Source organism: Melanotaenia boesemani, chromosome 3 (genome assembly GCF_017639745.1).
Source record: "Melanotaenia boesemani isolate fMelBoe1 chromosome 3, fMelBoe1.pri, whole genome shotgun sequence".
NCBI lineage: Eukaryota > Metazoa > Chordata > Actinopteri > Atheriniformes > Melanotaeniidae > Melanotaenia > Melanotaenia boesemani.
The window spans coordinates 3,218,140-3,236,994 of NC_055684.1; the positions used below are offsets into that span (position 1 = coordinate 3,218,140).

At 40.1% G+C, this 18,855-nt stretch overlaps 1 pseudogene; it reads right to left on the reverse strand.

Moving 5' to 3' along the window:
- Window positions 1–552: 552 nt before the first annotated feature.
- Window positions 553–18,855, reverse strand: part of LOC121637466 — a 79,621-nt pseudogene continuing 61,318 nt past the window's right edge.

The following is an 18,855-nucleotide window of genomic DNA, read 5'->3' on the forward strand; positions in this document are numbered from 1 at the left end:
CCATTTCAAAAGTAGCTCTTGTGAGCTCTAATGAGAACGGGCAGTTTCTGTAACTAAACCTTTAAATGTTCATTAGTGGTCCCTGTCCATGCCCCTCTCTGGGAGAGGATCAGGCTTTTGCTGGTGCCCACTCTGTGATTTTTGAGGGCAGCCTCAGCTAGCCGTGGGCGTGGTGGGTCAAGGGCGGTATCCCCTACTGGGGGCAGTAGTTATTTTCCTTTGTTAGGTCACAAGGGGAAAAATCTCAGACTCACCTATTTGAGCTAAAAGGTTTAGCAAGCGAGAAAGAAAACAGAATTGTCTCATTTTTGGGCCTCATACTCAGACAATGAAGACCTTTAGTTAGTGAATTATGCATAATATGGGACCTAACAACAAAATTTTAACCACATAAAAACTGAGGCAGAAACGTGATTGCTATGATCAAAGCAAGTCTGCATTGTTGTCAAGGAAGGATTTTCACAGTTTAGGTTGCTGCTGTGGCTGTGCTTCCATGCTGTTTGCGGGACAGATACAGCAGTACTATTATAGCACTATGCTTGGTTTGTTTTGATATCTTAATCAATTTTTATGTCACTGCTCGAGTTCAAAGTCACAATCTACCACTACACTTTAAATATACTTCTTTCATTCTTCACTGTAAATACTGTGGAAAAACTGAGCAAATGCAATTTCTGGTCAAGCCAAAACACAATAACTAAAACAAACAACACACAAAATGAACAAAGACGAAACAACAACAAAAAAAAAAAAAAAAAACAAGGGGAAATGCCTTTGAAGACATTTGATTGGGAGTAAAGTTGTGGAAATAGGTGGAAATGGTAGGGGACATCACAGACTGTAACAGAGCAGAAAAGGTGCATAATAACATGGCCATCAGTCAATCAAGCAGCTGAATTGTGTCAGCCACAATAATGGGCCAGAAAAATCAATATCCCATTGACTGGTTGGCAGCAGTCTAATCAACGAGCACAGAGTCTCATGAATCCAGTCAAGGAGCAGATAGGACAGAATGATTATGTCAGCCATTTGGACCTTTTACGAGGCCTCTGAGGTCCCACACACCTGTTCATATGGTTAAGTGCGGACTCACTCCCAGTCAACTTCCATCAATTTCTTGTGCTTTCATTTGATTCAGGGTGCAGCGTTGGGAAGGGTAAAGAGTGCAAAATGCAGACAACAAAAGCCTCTAGCTAACAACCGTACACAACCCCACATTTGGCAAAGGCACAGTAATGTTTAGCAGTTCCTTTGACTGTATCCTTCCACTTGCAGACTGCCAGGACCCAGCACTTCCCAACACTTCGACCTTTACTTTGATGGCTTTAGACAGACTCATCCACATGATAATAGGGTGTGAAAAGTAGCTCCCTCAGCAGAGCAATAGCGTTCCTTTGTTACAGTTCAGTCTGGTAAATATCTAACAAATGGTGGTGGGGCAGGGGGCAGAGATGCCTTGTGCTCCATTTCCAGTCAGGGCTCTAACCTTGGTATTCACATCCATTATGTTGATGCCTTAATAGCCCATAAATTATTATACCGATGAAGTAATAGGATATATTATACCACCATTTATCGCAATCCATTGCAGCTTTCCTGAATCTACCAACCCTTGTTTTGAAAATTTAATCAACATACCATTTTCAGTCGAGTGTTGCCCCTTCCCTCTAAGCTTCCTGTTCTTCATAGCTCATATTATTCTAGAAAAGCAAAGCAAACAATACTTCTGCCTGGATCTTTCTCATAAGCTATCTGAAGAGGAGTGAAATAAAAACACTGGGGTGAGGTGAAGGCACTGTTATCTAGTAGTCCACTGTGCACCGTGGCAGCTGGTCATCTGGGGTCTTGATGGTACATGTTCTGTGATATGACTTTGAACACTGGTTATTTTAATGTGGAAACGGGACAGCACACATGCGATCTGCTACACCACACAAACATTCTCCTCAATCTCAACTTTTTCTCTAGACTAAGAATGTGTAGTGTGATAGGCATTTATTATTTAGAGGAGCATGAGATAGAGAGCAAAATGCCAAGATCTATCAGAGTGTTGTGGAGGGGGCCTAAAGCTCAGGAGCCCGTGGCTCTCTAACAGACTTAATATTATTTCAGTACACAGAGATAAGTGGGTTTCAGGCACAGCTGATAAATTATGCATTGACCATATATTTGACAAAAGCCTGGTAAAAATCCTATGCCTGCAGTGAATGATTCTACTGGCAAAAGCTGCACAAAAAAGGGTGGGTGTGAATCAATGGCTGTGGGATAAATGGATAATTTGAGAGCTAAAGTATGGGTATACAGTGTTTATACTGTAATCGCTCTGCCTGTGAGGCTGACAGTGTAAAGATGACTTTTTTTTTGCTAAAACATTTTTATATGAGGTTAAAGCAAGCAGCCTCTGTCACCTACTTTGGTTTGGGCTGTTTTTGTGGGTTTTAAGGCAATAGTATCTCCAAAGATACCAAAGAGGATACGTCACATAGACATCAGAACTTCTAAAAATGAAACCTAGAGCACTTATGACACTGGAAGAAATACAGAAAGATTTCATGCATGTAATTTATCACAACTCCATCTGATGATCATTAAAAAAGAGTGGAATGGTCACTTTAAGAATTTGGTGCATTCCAATCCTTCCCACTTTTTCCAAGTCCTTCCACTGAAGCCAAGGCCTTGTCAGTCCAGTGAACCTATCAACATTGGGAAGGCTGAATGAAGCAATGGGACAGAAGGCAGGTGGGGTCATAGGCTGAGGGTGGACATCACCATAGGGAGCAGAGCAATGCGGTGATGAGGAGTATTGGGTAGGACAACGGGCTGAGGCGGCTTGCTCCAGAGCCCCGAGCGCCCATGCCTGTAACCAAAAACAGCTTGGTGAAGAGCCAGAAATATTCCTTCCATTGAAGAACACAATAAGAAAAAAAGTCTGCTCTAATATCCTCTAATTTTTTACCTGTCATTATAAATCAAAAGCTAATAAGGATTTTTTTCCATATCTACACTATTACTTGCTTTCAACAGGAGAGGCTATTAAAGTATCCCAAGAAGATGAAGTTGAAGATAAAGCAGCAAACTGAGCAGCCTCAGCAGTGAAATGGGAGCAGAGAACTGCTTTATATGCTGCATCCCTGTGCAGCCAGTCAACAAGGAATAATAACCCAATGGCAGAGACAGATGACACTGTGCATGCATTTCCAAAAAGGTCGCTTTTCTTGCACTCAAATAAGTCTATCAAGCATGGTTGGAAAAGGATGCAATGAAGCAAGATTAAACTAAATTATTAAATTCTTGCTTAAGCTTAATTAGTGGTCTAAGAGGAAATAATAATAAAGAGTTAGAATGCTAAACTCACTTAATTTGTGGATGTTGATGGGTTCACTGCCCACACCTTCGCCACCCTCACTCATAGCCTTGATCTGGATGAGATAGTTGTCATTGGCTAAGAGGCTGAGCTCGGCAGTGGTTTTGTTGGTGAAGATGGTGGTCATGTCATTGTAGCGATGTCTCTTCAGCAGCACCTGAGACAGCACAGGATAATGCACAAAAATGAGCTAGTGCGAAAAGATTAATCAGAGGATAAATGAGAGATTCTGTGATAGGAACCTACCAAATACCCAGTCACCTTTGACTCCGTACCCATGGCTTGAACAGGATCCCAGTGAAGTGTGAGTGTGGAGCCAATCATGGTCCATTGTATGTTGAGCGGAGCCCGATCAGGAGCTAGAAATGAAAATCACAAGTAGACATATACATGAAAATTTATCTAAATTAATTACACATACACTAATTAAGGCTCAGTATGTAACCAATTTAGGGGAACTTGGAACTATAGAAAAGTTTGCAAATAGTCACGTGAAAAAAAAAGTTAATCCTCTTTTCATTTTAAAGATTTTATCAATCAGAACATGATAGTTTTTTCTTTAAAGAAAAAAAGAAGAAGAAGAAAAAAAAACATTAGGTCATTTACCGGTCTTAAAATGAGATTAATATAATCTCAGATAAAATCAGTAGCTAGACTCTTCTCCTCTGTTGTCCCCCGGTGGTTCTCCGTCCGATCCACAGAGTTCTTATCCACTTTTAAAAGCAAGCTAAAGACTCAGTTGTTTAAGGAGCATTTCCACACTTTACTCTTCTACTCAACAGAAAGATTTGTCCAGCTCTTTGGCTCAACCAAGTACTGAATAAGCTGTGTGCACTTATGCCCAAGATGATGTTGTTTGATGAAATCGTGATCTTTCACCTTTCACAGATTTTAAGGATGTTTTAAGGCTGAAAAACCCCTCACTACACACTTTATACACTTTTCTCAGACAGGCATTAACATTTTCACACTTTTCCCTCTTGTTTAAACACCTTCAAAGTTCAAACCTTTGTAGAAAAATAAGTCGATTTCTGTAAATTTGGCAAGCTGAACGCATTCTGTACTGTACAGGAGACACAGCACATATTCTACCATGTTCTAGATCATAATGCAGAATTCATATATTATCCTCTCACCAACAGTCTCCATGGTGATAATTTGTGTCAAAAAACCTGCAGATGTGACAACTGAAGTTAAACAGCCAACATTGATAAAGATGATTAAAAAAAAAAACTGATGACCTGGATAAAAAAACGATTTTTTCTTTTATCATTGAAATATTTGTGCAGCATTGATAAAAGTCCTACAACAGCATCACCCAAAGTAAACAACTGTTGATAAAATAGATCATTGGCTGTTTGTTTTACTAGGTTTTCTTCACACCTTTACACTAAATGATCGCTTTAGTTGTAATAATCAGTTAAATTTTTCATAAAATCTAGAATTAAAAAAAAGGTGTCATTTGTGCCCCCCTTTTTCTTGGTCAGTGCCCCTGCCTGGCCTCCCATTAAAACTTTTCTAGACCCGCCCCTGCTTACATGAAGCATAATCCCTGTCTACCACCAGCTAGCTACTGTGCTAGAGAAGGTCCTGTCAAAAACAATGCTTTTTGGTAAATACGCGACAGATTGAACCATGAGCTGCTAGTTCTTCCTCAGCTGAACGATAAACAAACGCAACAAGAGAGAAAGGCCAATCAGCTGATCACCGACAGCCCTCATGATTCACGGAACAACATGAGAGGAGAGAGCGAGAGGAAGCAGCTGTGCTGCACAAACAGAGACAACAAGAAAGCACTAGAGCAGACATGTATTTGTTGTGTTTATTCTCAAATCCATCGATAGCATCCATCGATATATATATATATATATATATATATATATATATATATATATATATATATATATATCAAAAAGGCCCAATAGGACTCCTTCTTCAGCCTGACAGCATCCCTGACTGCTGGTGACCACCAACAAGTTCAGGTACTGACGGCCTTATGACCACAGCTCCTGCTGGCCACCTCAACAATAGAGGCATGGAACACAGCTCACTTGGACTCAAAGTCCCCTGCCTCACCCGGGACATGGTTGAAGTTCTGCCAGAGACAGGAGTTGAAACTCTTTCTGACAGGGGATTCCGCCAGACATTCCCAGCAGACCCTCACAACACGCTTGTGACCTGCATCCTCCCCCACCATCTGAGCCAACTCACCACCAGGTGGTGATCAGTTGACAGCTCTGCCCCTCTCTTCACCCGAGTGTCCAAGACATGTGGCCGCAAGTCCAAGTGCCAAGTGCACATATAGAAACTCTTATGCCTGAACAAGGTGTTTGTACTGGACAATCCATGAAGAGCACAGAAGTCCAATAAAAATACACAACTCAGATTTATATCCGGGGACCATTCCTCCCAATCATGCACATCGAGGTCTTACTGTCATTGCCCACGTGAGCACTTAAGTCCCACAGCAAAACAAAGGAGTACCCGAAAGAAGTGCTCTCCAACACCCCTTCCAAGGACTCCAAAAAGGGTGGGTACTCTGAACTGCTGTTTGGTGCGTAAGCACAAACAACAGTCAGGACCCATCCCCCCACTTGAGGGACCCTCCTTTCCACTGGGGTAAACCCCAATGTACAGGTGCCAAGTTGGGGGGCAATGAGCATGCCCACACCTGCTCGGCACCTCTCACCAGGAGCAACTCCAGAATGGAAGAGGGTCCAACCCCTCTCAAGGACAGTGGTTCCAGAGCCCAAGCCATGGGTCGAGGTGAGTCCAACTATATCTAGCCAGCACCGCTCAACCTCACGCACCAGCTCAGGCTCCTTCCCCACCAGAGAGGTGGCATTCCGCATCCCTAGAGCTAGCTTCTGGAGGATCAGATCACCAGGGTACCTGCCTTTGGCCGCCGCTCACACAGCATCCGACCCCTATGGCCCCTCCTGCAGGTGGTGAGCCAACAGGACGTGGGGCCCATGTCACCCTTTCTAGTTGAGCCTGACCAGGCCCCATGGACAAAGGCCTGGGCACCACCAGGCCTGGCTCCGGAGGGAGAGGGGGACCCACACCTCGGCAAGGGAAACCTGGGTCCATGGTTTGTCGTCATCATAGGGGTACTTTGAGCTGCGCTTATTCTGGTCCCTACTCTAGACACCTGTTTGCCATGGGTGACCCTAGCCATGGCAACATAGCTACTAGGATCGTCAGGATGTGCAAACTCCTCCACCACGGTAAGGTGACTGCTCAGGAAGGAATCACCCAATACATGTTGTTTTTGTAAGATTGTGTTTGCATTTTATTATGGTTACTCATCCTCACTACTCCTGCTGTCCCTGGACCTTCTGATATTCCGCCTAGCTTATAGCTTACTTTTACAGTAAATACTTTGTTGTGTTGCATTATTAGTCAAGGCTTGTTATCTAACTGAGTGAAGGGTTACATAGTCCATGCATAGGACATTGCACTCCCAGAGGACAGAGATGGAAACAGTGGATAAGCAGCAAAGGAAATCCATAATGATCGATGTAGACATCCCCAACAATGGAAATATCAGGAAAAAAGAACATGAGAAACTGGAGAAATACCAAGGACTCAAGGGAGAACTGGAGAAAGCCTGGAAGGTGAAGACAACAGTAGTACCCGTAGTCATCGGAGCACTGGGGGCCGGGTCCCCCACACTGAAAAAGTGGCTCCAACAGACTCCAACAGAGGAGTCTGTTTGAGCCACTGTTGGAGTCTGTTGGAGTCTGTTCTCTACGATGATGATTGGAAGCTGCCACTCCTGCACTTTCTGCCTCGAGACCAACTGGAGGACACCTGGATCTTTAAAAGAACGGAAGAGACTTCATTCGTGGCAGCTGTGATTCATTAGGCCCACAGTTTGCCTTGGGATTGTTTGTTGGGACGCTGGTCTGTGTTTGTGAGAATTTGGTGGCTAAAGCCTTTAGATTTCCCTTGAGTAGTTTGGTTACCTTTTTGTGTTAAGAATTGAGAAGAGACGCTCTCATTGTTTTTGAGTAGCCATTTAAGTTTGTATTTGTTATAAATTGTAATCTCAGTAGGAGACTTTTTGGTTTGGTTTTGGAGATAAGACTTTTTGTTTGTAAAGTTCATGGTAATCGTTTTTGTTTTTTGGTAAAAGTAAAAGCTCTAGTTTTGTTTGTTAGATAATTGTAAATTGTTAACCTTAAAATAAGGACACCATTTGGTAATTGTTTTTCTTTTGTTTAACCGGACAGATATAACCTGGGACACTTTTTGTTGTTTATAGTAGTTGTTGTTGTAATTATTGTTTGAACCTGGGATTTGTTAATATATATTGTTATATCTTTTAGTTTGGGTCCGGTCGGGTCCCCTAGTTTTAAGAGGGGGTCATAACATCATCGGAGCACTGGGAGCCGGGTCCCCCACACTGAAAAAGTGGCTCCAACAGACACCTGGAGAAACATCAGACATTTCTATCCAGAAAAGTGCAACACTAACAATTTGATGAATTGATGCCGTGAAAAATTAAAGAATTTTCAGAAGGCAAAACCTTTCGTCCAACCCTGTACCTAACGAAATTCTGGTGTACATCAAACTCCTTTCTTGGCCTCCATAGAAGAGTTTGTTACATCTCCTCTCCAACTTGTGTGTGTCTCAGACATTTCTTCAAATTTAACAGTACCTTCAGACTTCCAGGACTTGCTGCAGGTGTAAAACAATAACAGACCCCCTTAAAGCTTTTTAGAGGCACAAACAAATGACTCACGTGGTTTCTTCGTAGTGTTATTGATGGGCGCTGACTGCGGTCCAGGCCCAGCAGTATTGAAGGCAGCCACAGAGAGGTAGTACACCGTGTTTGCTTTCAGCTCTGTGATGTTAACTATTGTGTAGTTTCCAGTTATGCGCACTTTGCCGATGGTATCAGGCTTGGTGTCGTCTTCCCAATACACAACCTGACAGAGAAAGAGGGGAGAGGAGTTCATGATCCTATGCACTTTGGTTTTGTGGTTCATTTAAGGACAATGAAATTCATATTCCATCATGAAATCTGACATGTTTGTATTATGGAAGAGGATGAAGGAATTGCTGATGAATCTCCTGTCTCCTACCCCGCTTCTCATCAGGGGGTCATGTGACAGCTTAGGCAAGGAGAAAACTTGTACCTCTTTCTCTAATTTTCTTAATATTGTTTTGAGTCAACCAGATATTGAAAGTGATGGTGTTATGTGTAAATCAAACAAACACGTCTTAATAATTTGACAAATTACCTTCTAAACTAAAGCAGGAATCTCTGCTGTTTAAAACAGGATGAAAACTATATTTTACTTCAGGCTATCAGCTGACAATTATGGGTTTTCATGTGTCTGGTTTTAAGTGGTAAATAATTAAATTGTGAAAGTCTTCCCTTAGGGATGCTACAGCTTTCCCATCTCAAATAATAGTTTTTCCAACTTGTAATCAGATCTGTGTGTGTTAAGCATCAGAGCTGATAGTGATATAGTCTTTTGAGAGGTTCTGATTTGGAATTGGATTTGGATCTTCAATTTTATAAACATCTAATTTAAGTATAAGTACCACACCTATGTGATCCAAAGCTCTGTTTGTGGCCCATTAAAATTCAGCAGCCTTAATCCACTTCAGGGCTGCAACTGAGGAATTCGGCTCTGTTTTAAAAGGACAATGTGGCCAGCACTATGGCAGCTGGAGAGCTTTGCATCAATGGCCAGAGGTGAGAGATATTCAAAGAGCAAAGCAGGGACTCAAAACATTTTTTTTTATTATTTTGCATTGCTGAAAAGAGGAGGAATTTGATTTTACTCTTGTGAATCTTTTCTGGTGGTGTTCAAAGGTTATTTCTTATATTATCAAAGAAGAAACAAGATCCCTGTGGAGATGTATGGGGAATGAAGTAATAATAATAATGGCTGTATTTTTTGAGGAACATTTTATAAAGACATTTATAAAGACATTTTTTTCTCCATGCCTGTATGATTTTAAAACCTATTAAAGCTTATTAAATAGTATGATGCAAACTGCAAAATGTGTTCTACACGGTTGCTCAAATGAAACATCAAAAGATTTTTTTATTTTTAGATAATTGTATAAAAGTAGTTGTTATTTCATGGACTGCTTTATTTCAAATATTTTTAGTGCATATTAATCTTCTGTTATTTACTCTTTGACCTATTTTTTTAAAATCAGAAAAAGATTAACAATTTCATTATCCTCTTGAATTTATTCCAAGGATATTCAAAGGGTCAGTTCTTAATATCATTCAAGAATACAGCAAGACCTCTGCAGAACACATTAAAGATAAAGTAAAAAAAAACAAAAAACAAAGAAATGAAAGCTAATAAAAAGAACACCAAAAGGTGGTTTTCAACATGAAACACAAACAATCCCTAGGCAAAGGCTTAATGATCACATTAGAGTGATTATGCAGTCATACCTCATATCCAAGCACTCTTTCTTCCAGGTCAGGAACAGCTTCCCAGATCACTTCGATTTGCTCTGCAGACAAACTTCTAGCCCTAACCCTCTTAGGAGCCACACTGGGGACTGCAGAAATAGAGCAGAAATGTGGTGAGAATTCCTCAGACTCATCCAACACCATCACACACAATAATAGCATGAGATATAAGGCACAAAATAGACCTGTAGTTTCACTGAGATGCTATTTCCCCTGTTCTCTTTTAATGGGATCTGTGACTGACATAAGGGAAGACTATCTGCACAGCAAATTCAATTAACAGGATACCTCCCTGACAGTGCAGTGTGGTAAGTGTCTACTAGGATTTCCTGTAATCTACCAGCATGATAACTAATATCCAGTTGACATTCTCTGCTTTGACAGGGGAGGGGAAGTAGCAGCACTGGGGAAAAAACTCACTCATCATGACTATTCAAGGTCACAGTAGTAAGAGAGGTAGATTATGGCTTATTTAAGCATCACTTTCTGTCTCTGTACCTTCTTCTGACGAGTACACGGTGGTGATGGAGCTGAAGGTCCCTCTCCTCGGTTGTTGTAGGCCCCCACTTTAATGTCGAAAGGCGAGAAGGGTGGGATGGTGTCGTTGCGGGAAAACGTAACGCGCCACGCCGGGTGTGGAGACGACAGCCCGGGTCCACGTTACTGTGCCCGTGGGCCTGAAGGCGATGATATAACCAAATCCATCTCCATTCTGCAATTCCTCGGGCACCGGCTGGGAGCGAAACACAAAACTATAGTGATATTTAAATGCATACAGACAAAGAAACAGACGGGCCTGTCCTCTGCACTGCACGCTGAAAGCCTTGTTTTATGTGCTGTTTGCTGCCCAGAACTCTCCACGATCATTATTTCACTCTATCTTTTCCTCTTGGATGGTTTTGTAATTGTAGTTAAATTACAAAAATGCTCCAGAGGAAGAGCTCTGTGTCATTGCTTTGGAAGGAAGAAATAGCTGTTGATAGCTATGCCAGACGAGGGGTGTCTCCCCTCCTAATGTAGGGCATAAAACTGCTCCACTCAATTCTGCACAATTAAGCAAAACCATTACTCTGCAATCGAGAGAACAGTAAAAATGTGACAGATGACTTACCATCCCATGTTATCACTAATTCAGACTTTGTGCCGCCTCCACCTCCGACATCAGTGGGAGCTGTATCAGGTACTTGAGAGGTAAAGCCCAGAGAGGAAGCAATTAGAAAAACAGTTACAAAACACAACAAAGAGGCCTCACTGTACTTGTATCGTCATGTCAGCACTGCCTGCTGCAGTGTTACACCCCTGACAGACCCCACTCCTGTGCAAACACAACTGTTTGAGAGAAGCAAGAATTACTGACATCGCCAAATGTCACAGTGCATACCCCGCGAGCTGGGATTTATTTTTACAAATGACATTTGACTTTGCCCACTCTGTTTCTGTTCCCATTTGGCTGTTTGTGCACCGCAGCATGCTGGCAAAAGTGAGCACCCAACCACATCCTCGAACTATCTTTAGTAAGCAGAGCGCTGATTTAATTACCAGAATTTGGTCCAGCAGATATTATTCATGAATGAAGATACCAGTTTATCTCATGCATTCTTAAATTTGTTCATACTCCCTTTCTTTTCTTAAACAGACTTTACTTTGCATATCTTGTTCCTACAGCATGTACTGTTTCCAAAGGGACAAGACTTCCTGAGAAACAAAGAGCAGTGAAAAGGCAGCATACACTATTTCAATCGTAACATTTCATTATTCGATAAGGGGTGTAACTTACAGGTGTCATTGCTATATGATGATTGATTCGATATTTGTCAATATCACAAATTTCTATGATGTGATTTTTTATTTGATTTGATTCAAGATCCAGCAACTGATACGAGATGATGTTATATGTTGATTTAATAAAAACCTCTCTCGTTCATAATATATAGCAAAAAGAAACAAAAAATAACAAAATCAAATTTTATTTCTGAGCTCAATCAGAAATTAACTACAATCTGTTTATTTTGACAAAAAATAGACTGTACTACATTCTGTATACTGAGTTTTAAATGTTCACAAATTTCTATTTGTAGACATTACAGCAGGATATAGTGTAAACCTCCTTCCTATTCAGAAGCCTAAAGCAAATATTCTAAGAACTTAAATAAATTCTGACTTTTTCATAGTTATACACCACGTTTAGATAACAGCATTTTCTTTAGCTAATTAAAACATAATAATAATAATATAATAATAATAATAATAATAATAATAATAATAAGAAGAAGAAGGAAGAAGAAGAAGAGAGGGAACAATATTTTGGTTATTAAAGCAAAGAAAATGGATATGGATATGGGGGATGGACACCATTGGCTTGACTGAAACTGGGTCATGCCACAGAAAAATGATCCCAAACACAGCAGCACATTTCAACAGAACGGCTGAAAAAAGAAAAACGTTAAGTGTTGACACGATTCAGTCCATATTTCAACCATTATAAACTTCAACAGACCTTTAACAGAGACTTATTATTGAAATATTTATATTTTTTTTATATATTTTTTTGTTTATATTTATTTATATTTATTAAAAATATTTATTTATATTTATTTATATTATTTGCATTTCTATTTGCCTCTATTTTACTTTATACCTGTTATATTGTGTCTTGTGCTTGTCCTGCTTTACTGTTGGTGTGGTATTGCTGCTGGTACCCAAATTTCCCTGAGGACTCTCCAAAGGGATTAATAAGTATTTCTATTCTATTCTAAATAAATAAATTTTTGAGTGAAATGAAGAAACATTGTTAAAGAAATTGGACCAAAATTCCTCCACAGTGATGTGAAAGACTGATTAATGTCATAATTACTTCAAGTTATTGCTGCTAAGTGTTAATATCATGAGATGAACAATGGTTTCTGCATTCTGGGTTAGTTTTATTGAATAAATAATAACATGTATTTTTCTCATGTGTTGTTGTTCACCCTAGAATTCAACTTATCAAATTTATGACCGGGTAGGAACCATATATTTTATTTATGTCCAGATACACATATTAGCCTTGATTCTGGTCCACAAACATCTGATGTTAAAGTTTACAAATTTTTGATAGAATAGAAGCAGATGTGCAGTACATCCATGGTTTTAAAATGAATATCATTTAAGCATGTTGTGCATCTTCAAACACTAAACCTTATTTATTTATTCTGATGGAACAAACCATGATCATATATTATACCAGTGTCTGGGTGTATACTCTATTCTGATTGGCCATAGGGTGTCCGTTTTAAACAGTGTCTTGGACACCTGTAAAAAAGTTCCGGTCAAATAGCCCATTGTTGTAAGTTATTGCGCTGGCCTAAACCCTAGTTGGTAACCGTGGCAACAGTAACTCAGAACATATGTGTTACGTCCCTGCTTGTTGCAGGCAGCTGTGGCTGTTTATGACTGCTGATTAGGGACTGCAGAGAGCTGCCCGGAGTGGCTAAGGCCAGCGATCCTGCCCACCGCCCCGTTTTGACTGGGCACCCCTCTGGGCCAGTCAGGCTGCAGCCCACAGGGAAAGCTGAGGCTGAATAGGCTGCAGCCGAGGCAGGTCTGGAGGGGGAGAAGCCAGCATGGCTCAGGCCACTCTCCCCCTCATGTTGTGCACTGGGTGTGTGCGGGTGTCGCAACAACCTCTGTGTCACTTGTGGGTGCTTTCGGAGTTCAGTTCGTGTTGGTATTTTATTCTGTGTAGTTGGGTTAGTGCTGGGCTAGGTTAGAGTTTATTGTGTTGTTGACAGTGGTCACTTTAGTTATGGGCCTGTTGCTTTTGTTTGGTTTTAGTTCACCACCGAGTTGCGGTTGTGTGTTCCGTTTGCACTCGGTGTGTGTTGTTGGTATAGGGTTTTTTGTTGTTTCTTTTCTGCAGGTCCGCTAACCCCAGCTCATCTTTTGTTTTACAGGTTGTCATTCACTGTCCTACCGTGCTTTTTGTGACACCCAAACATACCCCTTATATTGGGTCGTAACAATATGTTATTTATATTATTATATGTAGATAGACAAGAATGGAGCAACATTTGTCCGTCCCGTAACGTCCCAACCAGCAGTAGTCGGGGTCCACAAACGTTAAATCCTCTGTCCTTCAACTGCCACTTCCTACCTATTGTCTTTATTTTCCACGATCAACGGCATGTAGCATTAATTTTAAATAGTTAGTCGCCTGTCTGTCTGTCTTGATTATCCTTACTGGTTCCTGCTTGATACAGGGTAAATGGTGGACAATATTCTAAAAGTGATATGAGGACAGACTTACTTGCCTGATACACATTTTATGATCAAAGTGAATGTGGATAGCATAGATGATTCTAGCCCATTTTGGGGGTGCGAAGCACCCCTAAATTGTATCCCGGCACCACTAAAATTTGAGAGATCTTTTTTTTATTTAGGTTTGTTTGTTGTTTTTTTTAACAAACTAGAAATGTATAAAAACCATACCGTGCTGGTTGAGACATAATATTTTTAACAAGAAAAATACACGTCTCTCTGCCTCAAAAATACTTTGATCCCCCTGTTGTCCCCACCTCGGCTGAGCCTCTCTGCTCAGAGAGATGCTGCTTTCCTGATGGCCTAATATGCATCAGTGGTGTCAGTACTGGCTTAACCAGGATATGTGGCACAATTCTAACTTCTACCACTCAATACCAACACATTATCATTAGCAGTCCTCATGTTTTGCTGTAGGAGTTAGCAACGTTTTTTCTAGCTACAAACGTACATGTGGTCAGTACCACTGTCCTCTGCTAGAACCGGAATAAAGCTAGCTCTTATGTCATGTGCATTTGTTTAATACTGAAGCCAAGGTGCTACTGACAAGCTAACTGACAGGATGCCCATTAACATTATAACTCTTGTTTTGGTATTTATGTGTACAGACAGACAGACAGACAGCCTCATGATGGACATAAAAAGCAGGTAGAGTGTAAGATCAAATGGTCGTTCTAGCAAGAATAAGTAATATGATGTTGTACGTTGGATCAATGTATCATTGTTTAAATCTCTTATTAGATATAAAACACACCGTTCAGTTATTTTGCCTTTTGGTTGATGGTACAAGGAGAGAGAGAAGAGCAGAGAGGACTTTATTTATTAGTATTCTCAATAGTATTTTTACATATTTATGTAATTTTTGTCATCTAGTTAAACAAAGTCTATTTGATTGTCAGTCCAAAGAGGGAAAGATGAAAAAGGGGAAGGAGAGGAGAGAGTGCAAGGTCAGGAAGAAGCAGGTAAGAAGAGCTGAACACCAAAAAGTAGTCGACAGATTTGCCAATGAGGCGACAGGTTAAAGTACAAACAAAGATGACATACATTGTAACATATACACACACACACATATATATATATATATATATTATTATGTTATCATTAGTATTAGGTATATTATTATATATTATTAGTATCAGTATTATTATTAGTATTAGTATTATTATTTTGTAGATTTTAAGCGCTTTTCTTTTTTTTAAGTGTATTTTTATTTATGTATTATATAATACATAGATTGAAAAAGTAAATTTGTGTTAATGTGTTTTACATGTTGTGCAATGTATTTCAAATAAAAGTCCAAAAAATAAACCCAAGGTCTATTTTTGGTATTTTTGGTACCCATTGGTACTTACTGATTTACTTCAGAAACATACATACTGTTTATGTGTATGTTGAGGAGCTACTGCATCAAAATGAGTTGTTTTCCCCCAGAAATTAGAATTACATGTTTCTGTTATGATTCCAATCTATTCCTCTTTGCTGTGTTTCAGCATATTAATAACCTTCATCAGATTTAAGGGTTCAGTCACAGCCTTTACCAAAAAGTGTTTAGCTTTTCTTTCACAAATGTGGGAAGGAAATGGTGTTAAAATATATAAAACATTGAAATTTCTCTTGCCTGGCCGGGTAGCTCAGCACCCCTAAACCTCTGATCCTAGAATTGCCCCTGATGGATAATATTACTTGCAATAAAACCGATTTAGGAAACTTTGTTTGAAAAGATATTTTGCATTATCCTCTGGACACACACAAGCTGTAAGAGCTTCACCCGCCCTCTGAAATGTTTGTGTCACGTAGTTAAGTAATCATCTCACTTCTCTCCACTGATCAGGTCTAATACAACAGCTGCGGCCGACCGAGCTGCAGGTTCTGTGTCAGAGCCAGTTACCTTGACAACGCGTCACAACAACAATGGACACTTCATCGGTCATTATCCCTTAATTATTTCATAACAACTTATGTTCAGCATTTGAATATATTCCAATAAGGAACTAAAATGTTCCTTTCCTTTAGCTCAGTATCAGACAATTCATGGTTTGGCACTATTTGGTACCACACAAACTGACAAGAATATTAAAAAAATGTTAGTGTACAACAGTGTTCTGTCTAAAAATATATGTCCTAAATTCCCAGTGAGTGAAGTAATGTCGTGTTGAGTTTGACATACTGGTATCTTCCGTCCTGGTCTTGGCAGAATTTGGGCTTGGCTCTCCGAGACCGACAGCATTGCGGGCTACCACCCTGAACTCATACTCCACCCAGGCATTGAGTCCCACCACCGTGGCTGTCAGCAAATTACCGTTGATCACTTCCGGCACTGCAAAGATAAATCAGATTTTGTTTTAAAACTGGAAGTTGTGCAACAAATTAAATGATGAATAAATAATTAATAATACTACAATGAGGCCATTTTTGGGATACCCGTGTCAATAGCCTGCCAGCCCACAGTGAAAGGAGTTCGACCCTGGATGATATAGCCGGTGATGGGGCTGCCGTTATCCCTTCCAGGAGTCCAGGATAGCTGTGCTGTGCTGTCTGTGATTTCCTCCACTGACACTTTGTCCGGTGGGCCCGGAGGACCTGCATCAATCAGAAGATAAGGAGGGTGAACCAGAGGTGATCACCTACTCTAAAACGCCCCGCCACTTCAAATCATAAAGACTTCTTCACCTTTTACATATCAAGGCCACAATTCTCACCTTAATTATGAAATGGATCTGTGGCATGTTCACACTGAGTGTGTGATGTGCAGGATTATAAGTGCTGGGTGAACACAGGGTCACTGACAGAGGAGAGATAAACTAGATGGGATATTTTATTAGAAAGTTAAGGAGGTGTTACATGTGTTCTAGGGTTCCTTGTTATTGTTTGCTCTGCTACTTCAGTGTTTTTATTTGGATGCTTTTGAAGATATTCAACACGAATGTGGAAATTAGTCATTAAAGCTTTTTTCTCTGATAAACACCTTTTTTTTATCGCATCCGGGACAGTCAAGTTTCCAACGTAATCACCTGAGATATTTCCATTTATGATTTATTACAGTCAAGATTCAACAAAAACAAGACATAACAAACAAACAAAACCATTTTATAAAAGACAAATCTTAAAAAATGCATCAATTACTCTCCCAAAAGGAGAAAATTATACTAATGGTTCTACAACTATGTGTGATACAGGTATCATTAAACCATAGTTTAATACTATGGGGGGCATATAATGGAAAAATCTGATGTTATCAAGAATAGACATTCACCAGCCAGTTGATCAGGTCCATACATACAAGCATCACACAGATGCGGCAGATTTGACGTCTACACAGAGTGTGAATAATTGATATATTGTAAAGTTCTTGGGGTGCCTTTGAAAACACCATAGAAATCTAATCCATTAAGAAAACATTCTCACACCATTAATCACAGTCAGCTGTTGATCCAAGGCAGGATGGATACATGCTTAAATGTTGTTTTCACCAAATTCTGACTAAATGTGGAGCTGAAATGGAGACTCCTCAGACCAGCAACGTTTCTCCATCTTCTATTGTCCAGTGTTGGTGAGTGTGTGTGAATTGTAGCCTCAGTTTCCTGTTCTTAGCTGACAGGAGGCACCCGGTGTGTCTTCTGCTGCTGTAGTCCATCTGCTTCAAGGTTGGACGTGTTGTGTGTTCAGAGATGCTGTTCTGCAGATTTTGGTTGGAACCAGTGCTTACTTAATTCCTGTTGCCTTTCTACCATCTCCAACCAGTCTGCTCATTCTCCTCTGACCTCTGACATCAACAAGAAATTTTGGTCTTTTCAGACCATTATCTGTAAACCCTGGGGATGGTTGTGTGTGAAAATCCCAGTTCATCACCAGTTTCTGAAATACTCAAACCAGCCCACCTGGCACTAACATTTAATCTTGCTTTTTGCTTTGCTGTTAACATCAAATTTTATCCTTGGTTCAATCAATCATCAAGCATCAGTATAGCACCAGTAAGAGCTGTTACAAAAACCAACATCAGGCCATACTGGCAACATTTCTTAAAGTTAAATGCTAAAACCCCCAACAAAACATAAAGGATCAAAGAAAGTCCAGAGTTTATGATGCCAATATGTGCTGGAGGAATTACAATGTGAGTTGTTGGCGATGTCATTAACCAACCAGCTGCTGATCATCACAACTCCCAATGAGACTAGAAATAAAAGAGGAAAATGTAAGTCTTTGAGAATGAATTTGTCAGATATTTCTGTCAGTTTGATGTGTGGTCTGAGCTCTCTGGCTATGTATTGTATGCTTTTTCATACTGTAATAACATGCTCCAATGGTTATTAAGTATAAAGAAACAGGCCCTGAGAAAGACAGGGCCAGAGTGGAGTAATGGGTCACTCCACGTCCAAAATAAGCCACTTGAATAGAGGCACAAATTATTGGAAGAAAAATAAACTGCTGCAGTCTCTCTGAGTTATTTTGACCAAATCATGTCACAGATGTTTCTTTAAACCTTAGAAAATTGTGTCAGCTTGTGAAAAAGGGCATATGGTTCTGACTTCTGCAGCCACAAACACTAGACTGGCATCTGAACCCAAACCCTAACCCATTTGGCTTAGTTTATTTGGAATGGAGTGTGAATGTTAATCAGCGTTACATGTAAACATTTTATGTAAACAGCCTAGATTTTAGCCAAGAATAATTTCCATCTAACCCTTCTTCTTGGATGAAGTTAAAAATAAGGTTTTAAAAAATACAACAGACAGATAAAATACAA